Source organism: Capsicum annuum, chromosome 11 (assembly GCF_002878395.1).
Source record: "Capsicum annuum cultivar UCD-10X-F1 chromosome 11, UCD10Xv1.1, whole genome shotgun sequence".
NCBI lineage: Eukaryota > Viridiplantae > Streptophyta > Magnoliopsida > Solanales > Solanaceae > Capsicum > Capsicum annuum.
In genome coordinates this window covers 145,004,157-145,012,420 of record NC_061121.1, presented here as the reverse complement: position 1 = coordinate 145,012,420, position 8,264 = coordinate 145,004,157, and the positions used below count along the sequence as shown (strand labels likewise).

Below are 8,264 nucleotides of genomic sequence, written 5' to 3'. Positions count from 1 at the left end.
TAAAGGCTCAAAGTGGGTGACTAGAGACAACATCTATGCAAGTGTAGGTTTTTTAGGCTAAAGTGAACTTCCAATTTTGGAAAGATAGCCTAAGATCATCACCCAACGAAGTAGAATCAAAATTAGCCTTGAGAGACTAATTGGTCATGTTCTGGATGGTACAAGTACATATGTTATTTGGACAAATAAGCTCACCTCACACGACATATAAAATTTTCCAAGGAGGTTTAATTTTCCCTTCCGCTAGAGACAAAAAGTAGACAATCTCCTAATTTTCACAAGTCAAAATTTTAGAGTCACAAAAAGAGAAAAAAATATGTTACAAGGTTTCTCACGTCCATTCCCTTGATTTTTTAAAAATTTTAGATGGAGGGGATTACTCACTTTGCATGGGCACCATGCATGATTTGCTAATTATAGAACCAACACAAGCCTTAATCTCACATTGTTCTTTTCTATGGGCCAACCAACCATATGGATTCTCAATATTTTCCATAGGTATAAATGCGATCCCAAAATCTAAAATGCTACAGATACTCAGATTTCCCTTGCGTTTGTGACTTCGATGCCACAGGTTGATCTTGGGCATATTTATATGTCCAAACACCATTATTTACCTATATTTGGACTTGTTTTGAGAATGAAAATTGTTCTAATTATATTGAATTGTGAGCCAAATTATATTTCATGGTTAACCGATATGATTAGAGATACAAGATAAATTTTCCATGGATTCAGAAGAAAATTGGATACATATCATAAGGATTCAAAAGACCATGTTGATCAAAGTCAAAAACATTGTAGATGCATGAGAGTATGGATAAAAGAACGGAGCTGAGGATTGACAAAAATAAAGAGAGGAAATGGAGAAAAATTCTAGTGACGTGATGTTATCTAGACGTTTCACGTTGACTGGTAAAAAGCATGCCTTAGCCAAAATTTGAAGAGAAACTTCCAGTGCATCGACGAGATATCAATGCATCGAGTCGAGGAGTAAAGTTTTGACACTTAGCAATATTTTAACGAGCAAATTGCAGTGACACGATGCTATGTCAATGCGTTGAGTCGTGTGGTGAAGAACTTGACTTAGTCTGATTTTCTAAGGTAAATTCCAGTACATCAATTCGATGTTAATGCAAAGCATTGTCTTTGTTGACGCGATTATCAACTCGTTGCATCAAGGCTTCAGATCTGGTGAATTTTTCCCAAGTATAAAAGGAACACATGAGCACAACAAACACCTTTGGCAAGCATAGCAGCGGCGGAAAAGAATAAAATTCTTCTTTTTAGGGTTCTTATTATTTCTTTTGAACTTCTTTACCGCAAGACTAATTTTGGGTATAATTAATTACTTATTTTTGATGTTTAATTCAAACATGAGTGGCTAAATACCCTTTTTCTGAGATTGAAGTCATGAACATGATTACTCTTTGATATTTTTCAAGGTAGTTTCTTTTTGGATTATCATCTGGGTTGTTCTTAATTTCATGAGCTTACTATTTTAATGATTGGCCGCCATTAGAATAAATTTATATTTCTATGTAAATTCGGGAAGAGAATTATAGATTAGGACAAGGAAAATAAGGAGCAAGGTTCTTTCCCTTTTATAAAATAAGGAGTTTGAATTAGCATCTAGGATAGGGATATACCTAGAAGTCTTGTTTGGTTCAATTTCTAGAAGATAACTTTATGAATCTAGAAGAATTATTTTATCTCTATGGGAGTTTTAGCTGCAATATTTAATAGATAAAAGATTTTAGGTCGGAAGACCAAGATCATTGCCTAAACCTTGCGAACAAACAACCTGATAACCAATTAGACTACTATAAGAATAGAGATTTGTATGATTGTTCGAGAATCCCCAACCCTAGAATAGTTATCATAACTATTTACAACTGTTGCTTGCTTTGCTCTAGTCATAAAATTTTATTTTTGTTTATTAATTTATATTTTTATTCTCAATTTTAAAATCATCTTGATACTATAAAACACCTAATATTCATTGTCTGAAACTAAAATTTGGTTAAATTTCTAGTTGCTTAGTCCTCGTGGGGATGATATCTGATTATCTAAATTACTAGATTACTTGTACGATCACGTGCACTGGCGTGTGCGTCTATGTTGCACCATGTTTTTGGCGCCGTTGCCGGGGACTAATATAGTTAGTAAATTTCTAAATTTTTGGAGTTTGATATTAAGTTTAGATGTTAAAAACTTGATCTTAAAGTCTAAATTTTTGCAGGTTTAGCTGAATCCAGGACTGGCGAGAGATAAAAAACTAGTAGAGCCATTTGCAGAACCAGACCAAATCTTTTAACAAAGGTGAAGAATGGCTGAACAAAGAAATGAACTAGTCGATCCAAATATAAAAAATATTCCACCTCTTATTATACAAGTTGTTCCTGCTCAACCAGCTGCTAGACATATTCATGAGGTGGCAATCCCACTCACGAACCATGTGACGAGCAGTATTCTTAAGCCCAAACTAGGAGGTTGATTTGAATTGAAGTAGAATATAGTGCAATTGCTAAATTCAGTGGGGGTAATTTCATGGCCTTTCATGCGAAGATCCATAGCAGTACATACAAACCTTCTTGGAAATCAGTGATACATATATTCCTAAAGGGACAAATCCTGATTATGTCAGGTTGACACTCTTTCCCTTCTCTCTAATGGGGAAAAAAAATAGTTACATACTGAACCCCCACTCTCCATCACTATATAGGAAGATTTAGCTTGAAAATTCATGATTTGATTCTTTCGATCTGGAAAGACTTCATACTTGAAGAGCAAAATCTTAAGTTTTAGATAGAAAGAAGGAGAGAATCTCTACCAAGCTTGGGAGAGATTTAAGGATATGTTTAGAAATTTCCCTCACCATCATCAATCCAATGATGTTCTTATGCATACTTTCATAGAAAAATTGGATCCAAACACAAATAACCTCTTGGATTCAATAACAGGTGGACAGGATCTTGAAAAGTTATATGAAGAATCGTACACATTACTGAATAAGATTTTACAAGGGAATCCTGACTGGCATGCAGATTCAAGGAGTACTCCTATGAAGTTGCAGGGTTATTGGAGGTAGATCAGTTCATAACATTACAGGCCCAAATCGTGGCTATGCAAAATCATATAATTACTCATCTTAATAATATAAAGTTGGGTAATACATAAACAGCAGCCACAATGAATGTAGTCCAACAGGTAAGTTATTGGTGTGAGGTTTGTAAAGTGGAGAGCATGTAGCTGATGCTTGCACGGCTAACCTGGATTATCTTAACTATGTGGGAAATGCAAATCAGCAGGGACAAAAAAATTTTGGTAACATGTTAAATCCCAACTGGAGGAACTATCCCTATTTCTCATGGAGTGGAAATCAGGCATAGAATGCAAATCAATATAAGGGACAAGTTTAACCAAATCAACAGCTGGCTCAGAACAATCAAGCTACTGCTTCTCAAACTAGAAATATGAAGGAATTAATGAAATGGTTTATGGCTCAACAAGTGCAATTTTTAACTAAAATTAAGACTCAACAGGCACAGTTTATAGCTAAGTTGAAGAGTCAACAATTGCAAATTTGAAATATAGCATTGCAGTTAGGTCAAATTGTAGGGGCATAAAATACAAGACCTCAAGGAGTATTACCTAGAAATACAGAGACAAATCCTAAGCAGGTAAATGCGGTTACAACAAGGAGTGGGCTACAAACTAAAGAGACAGTTCAGTAGTAGGTTAGTCCCACAATTAATGATGAGGGTGATAAAGACAATGCAAAGAAAGAAATCAAGAAAAAAGTGGCAAGTGAAGAAATTAATATGGAGAAGAAAACTCTTCCTTTACCTTTTCCTCAAAGGGAAAGGAAACATCAAGAGAAAGTGAGTTACAAGAGTTCTTAGATCTTCTGAAGTGGGTTCAAGTGAATCTTCCTCTTGTTGATGTTCTGTAGAGTGTGCCAAAATTTACAAAATACTTAAAGGACATATTTTCAAATAAGAACCGGTTGACCGAATATGCTATAGTTGCACTTACTCAAGAGTGTACGTCTAAGATTCAAAACAAATTTCCCACCAGGCTTAAGGATCCAGGTAGCTTTACGTTGCAGATTACCATTGGATAGACTATTTGTGCACATGGATTATGTGACTTGGGAACTAGCATAAATCTTATGGCCACATCATGGTACCCAAAGATGGGTCTTGGGAGTCCCAAACCCACTACTATTATTTTGTAGTTGGTAAATTGATCACTTTCTAGGCCGGATAGTATTATTGAAGATGTGTTGGTGCAAGTAGGATCTTTAATCTTTTTGGTGGATTTTGTAATTCTTGACTTTGATGTTGATCCTGTGGTTCCATTTATTTTGGGATGACCCTTCTTAGTAATGAGACAGTCACTAATTGGTGTAGCAGCCAACAAAATAACAATGTGAGTGCATGATAAAGTAGAAGTCTTTGATATGTACAAGGTGCTGAAACTGGCAGCTATATATGAGAAGTTGTCATCTATATCGGTTATTGACCTTACTTCAGATTGGCAGTTGCTGTCGTCTAATAATCCATTAAAGCTAGCTTTGATGGTTCATGTTCTTTATAGAGATGTGGGATCATTGGAATTAGTCCAGGTTATGAATTAGGCAGTGGTTGAGACGAAGAAAGTGCCTGTCAAACCATTGAATAGGCCAATTAGAACATCGCCCAAGCCCTCAGTTGAAAAAGATCCTAACTTGAAGTTTAAGGTTCTTTCTCCTTATTTATAATATATTTTTCTTTGTGATCAAGATATTTTGCTTGTTATTTTATCTGCAGGATTACTAGATGTATAGGCAAAGGAAGCTATAGTAGTCCTAAAGAGGAGAAAAAAGGTAATTGGTTGGCAAATATCTGATATTATAGGAATCAATCCAGTATTTTGCATGCACAACATCTACATAAAAGAGGGTTACATATCGAGAGTGCAGCAACAAAGAAGGTTGAATCCTATGATGAAAGAGATGGTTAGAAAAGAAGAGATCAAGTGGTTAGATAGTGGTATTGTCTACCCAATTTCCAATAGCAAATAGGTAAGTCCATTGCACTATATATCGATAAAAAAGGGATGACCATGGTAACTAATGATGATAATGAGTTGATCCCCACACACATGGTGATCGATTGGAGGATCTGTATTGACTATCAAATATTGAATGAAGCTACTCGTAAAGATCACTATCCGATTCCTTTCACTGACTAAATACTGGATAGATTGGTGGGAGAAAAGTATTATTATTTTATGGATAGGTACTCCGGCTACAATCAGGTAATCATAGCACTGGAAGACCAGGAAAAGACCACTTTCACTTGTCCCTACAAAACAAACGCATTCAGACGCATGCCCTTGGCTTATGCAATACACCTGGAATATTTCTGAGATGTATGATGGCTATATTCTCCAAGATGGTTGAATACTTTGTGGTGGTATTCATGGATTATTTCTCTGTATATGGTAATTCTTTTTAAAACTACTTGTAGAATCTTGAAAGAGTTCTAGCTCGATGTGAAGAGACAAACTTGGTGCTAAATTGGAAAAAATGCCACTTTATTGTTAAGAAAGGAATTATTCTAGGCCATAAAGTGTCATGTAAAGGACTTAAGTAGACAAGGCAAAGATAGAAGTGATTAAAAAATTGCCACATCTAATTACAGTCAAAGAAGTGCAGAGTTTTCTAGGTCATGTAGGTTTCTATAGGCGGTTCATTTAAGATTTCTCAATAATTACAAGCCCTATGTGTAAATTATTGGAGAAAGAAGCCAAATTTGATTTCGAGGTTGATTTCTAAGAAGCCTTTGAAAAACTAAAGAAGAAATTGACTAAAGCACCAATTTTGATCGCACCAGATTGGGAGTTACCATTTGAGCTGATGTGTGATGCTAGTGATATTATTGTGGGAGCGGTTTTGGGTTAGAGAAGAGATAAGGTATTTTGCTCGATCTACTATGCTAGAAAATTATTAAATAATGCTCAAGTTAATTGTACAATTACAGAGAAAGAGATTCTTGCATTTATGTACATATTCGACAAGTTTAGATCTTACTTAGTTGGCACAAAGGTCATAGTTCATATTGATAATTCTGCTATTCAGTATCTTGTGAACAAGAAGGATGCACAACCTCGACTGATTAGGTAGATTCTGCTACTCCAAGAATTCAATCTTGAGGTATGAGATAGGAAAGGAGCTGAAAATCAAGTTTGACCACTTATCATGGTTGGAAAGTTGAAACAAGATTATTGATGACTCTCTTAGTATTAAGGAAGAGTTTCCTGATGATAAGTTGCTTTATTTAGATGCAGTTAAGTTCCCATGGTATGCTGATATTGTGAATTTTATAGATTGTGAGGTGTACCCTCCTGATGCCACCACACAACAAAGGGAGAAATTGCTTTATGATTCACGTACCTATATTTGGGATAAACCATATCTCTTTAAGCAGGGTCCAAATAGATTTATTTGTAGGTATATCCCAGAGGCAGAATTTCAAAGGTGCTTGAAGATTGCCACTCATCCCCTTATGGTGGACACCATGAGGGTGAGAGAACTACTAGAAAAGTGATGCAATCAGGTTTTTTCTGGCCTACATTATTTAGGGATGCAATTACTTTTTTTAAAAATTATGATCAATGTCAAAGGTTGGGTACTATATCTAGGCATTATGAGATGCCCCTCAATAATATTTTAGAAGTCGAAGTCTTTGATGTTTGGGGGATCGATTTCATGGGCCTATTCCTACCTTCAAAAAGCAATTTGCACATTCTCGTAGTGGTTGATTACGTCTCTAAATGGGTTGAAGTTGTGGCTTGTCCGACTAATGATGCAAGGGTGGTGATAAAATTTGTGAAGAAGAACATATTTTCCAGATTTGGTACACCTAAAATGATAATTAGTACAGAGGTACGCACATTATCAACACTTGGTTCAAAAATAATCTTGCTAAATATGGTGTTAGGCACAAGGTTTCCACTGAGAGATTAAGCAGATATTACAAAAGACTGTGAATGGACAGCAGAAATATTGGGTTAGGAAGTTAGATGATGCACTTTGGGCTTACAGAACAGCTTACAAGACGCTCATTGGGATGTCCCCATATCGCTTGGTTTACGAAAAAGTGTACCATCTACCCATGGAGCTGGAATATCAAGCATACTAGGTTGTGAAAAAGCTGAATCTTGAGATGACTATCGAGGGGGAAAAATATTTACTGCAGCTGAATGAGCTTAACGTGTTTACGCTTCATGCCTACAAAAATGCCAAACTATACAAGGATAATACCAAAATATGGCATGATAAACAAATTCAAGAGAGAGTATTTGAACCTGGACAACTTGTTTTGTTGTTTAATTTAAGGCTTAAGTTGTTCCCGGATAAATTGTGATTGAAATGGTCTTGACCTTTAGAGGTGGTGCGAATGACACCTCATGGAGGTGTAGAGTTGTGGAATAAAGAGAAGAAGGAGAAGTTCCTAGTGAATAGACAGCATGTAAAACATTATTAGGTTGATCATCCAGATAAGCACAAGGAGGCTATCACATTTTTGCTGAAGGGTAGAACTGAGCCAAGTCGTGCCATGACGTAAAATAAGGTGTTGTGTGGGAGGCAACCCACAAATATAATGTAATATGTAGTTTAATTTTGAGTTGTTGAAGAATAAAAAGAAAAATAAAAAAGATGAGTCGTGCCAAGACCAAAAATAAGCCACTTGGTGTGAGGCAACCCACTTTTACTTGATTTTGTTGTTTTTGATTGATGTGCAGGAATGATAACCTTGGTGAAGAAAGAGAAGATTGGAAGATAATGAACATGGGTCTTTGAGTAAGTAAATAGGTGTTATTTGGTAAGAAAAATGTAAGGGGTAAGAAAAGATGTATAAAAATAAGGGAACTTTAGCTTTAGAAAATTTTTAAGTGCAATTTCTAGTGAATCGACGCTATCTTGGTGCATCACATTAAAGTGCATAAATTCCACACTTAGAAAATTTTTCTAAAGCTATTCTAGTGAACCGATTTGATTCTGAAGCTTTGCTTCAGTCTTATCAACGCGGTATACTTTGCACCGCATCGGTTGGCATGCTAGCAACACTTAGACTAATTTTTTTATGCTATTTCTAGAGAAGAGATACGAACAAGACATGTCGCATCAATTGTCCAATGCGATAATTGACGCATCACGTTAATCGTTTAATTCTGGGTACCCTCTATATATATGACCTTAACTCATTCCAAAT

The 8,264-nt window shown here is 35.7% G+C and overlaps 1 non-coding gene across 1 annotated transcript; it reads right to left on the bottom strand.

The window, feature by feature from the left end:
* Nucleotides 1-2,779: 2,779 nt before the first annotated feature.
* LOC124889032 lies at nt 2,780-2,886 on the bottom strand. Its single transcript, XR_007047650.1, has one exon. It is a non-coding gene; the product is annotated as a small nucleolar RNA R71 (small nucleolar RNA).
* Nucleotides 2,887-8,264: the final 5,378 nt, after the last annotated feature.